Here is a 1,296-nt window from a genome sequence, read left to right on the forward strand (position 1 = left end):
CTCTTTCTCTCTCTCATTCTTTTCTCTACTCTTTGTCTTTGTGTACATGTATAGATTCCAAGGTCTGTCTGGGTTGTGTTAGAGAGGGATCTTGTGGATTCTTGTAAAGCTGGAGATGATGTTATTGTTACTGGTATTGTCAGACAGCAGTGGAAATCTCTTAAGTTAGAGTGGCTTTAATTTCAAATGAATTTGCAACGCATTTCATGCTATTTTACCTGTAGCTCTGGTAGTACGTGTTTGTTGGAAGTGGTTATACATGCAAATCACATTGTACTCAAGACATCTAGTCAAGAGAAGAATGACATCACTGATGAAATGGTATTGTTTCATTCTTATATTTTATTGTATTATAAAAATTCTTTTTAATTTTTAGAAGTCGTTTTTTGATGCCTTTTGGTGTAGTTATAAGGACAATCCATTGGAAGGTCGTAACGTAATTATTGCTAGTTTCTGTCCTCAAGTATTTGGACTATATGTAGTTAAGCTTTGTATATGCTTAGCTCTCGTTAGAGGGGTCCAGGTCAGTTTAATATTCATACCTTAGTTTTGCTATTTACATGTACATAATATTTCTATCCTTATTTTAATTATTTTGCTCATTTTGAATTTTGTATACATAAAAAATTACTGTGATACTTAATAATACCAATACACATGTGTACCACAAAGCCTTAATTGTTGAGTGCTTATAAACTTGTTACATTTACAATGTACATGTAAGTACTGTCACTGCCTGTATTTTATGAAGTCTTTATTATAATCTAGCATTCATACTATACTAGTATCAGTTGCTGTAAGAACAAGGATTGCTCAAGATGACTTGATGTCAAGATACAGATGATGTTATTTCCACTCTCAAAAGAATCCCAGCTATTAATAATACCAGAACACATTATACACACTATCATGCATGTGGTACTGTTTGTACTGATTTCAATCAATTTGTTCTTCCTCAAATATACATGTATATACATGTATATACATGTAAACACCAGCTTTTGTGACTGAAATACTTGATTTTAATTTTGCAATTTTTATTTTTATTTCCAAAGTTAAAGATAATGTAAAATACAGTACATGACAAGTATTAAAAATTTGGCCCAATGCAATAGTGCTTTGTATTGCAATAATTATAGTTTATAATAGTTTTGTAGAAGAAAATGATGTTCACACTTCATCATGTAATGTCTTTAAAGTTCTGAGTGTGCTCTGCTCTTTCTCATATCTAATATGAGTAAAAGTATGAATACAGTATGAATCACTTACTTTCAGCTACTGTCTTTTGGTCAATGT

The 1,296-nt window shown here is 31.2% G+C and overlaps 1 long non-coding RNA gene across 1 annotated transcript; it reads left to right on the forward strand.

The window, feature by feature from the left end:
- Positions 1-48: 48 nt before the first annotated feature.
- On the forward strand, positions 49-534 carry LOC109593215 (uncharacterized). The gene is made up of 3 exons (XR_002190811.1): positions 49-164; positions 225-321; positions 377-534. It is a non-coding gene; the product is annotated as an uncharacterized LOC109593215 (long non-coding RNA).
- The last annotated feature ends 762 nt before the right edge of the window (positions 535-1,296 follow it).

Source organism: Amphimedon queenslandica, unplaced genomic scaffold (assembly GCF_000090795.2).
Source record: "Amphimedon queenslandica unplaced genomic scaffold, v1.1 AMPQUscaffold_2441_Cont25557, whole genome shotgun sequence".
In the NCBI taxonomy this organism is placed as follows: Eukaryota; Metazoa; Porifera; class Demospongiae; order Haplosclerida; family Niphatidae; genus Amphimedon; species Amphimedon queenslandica.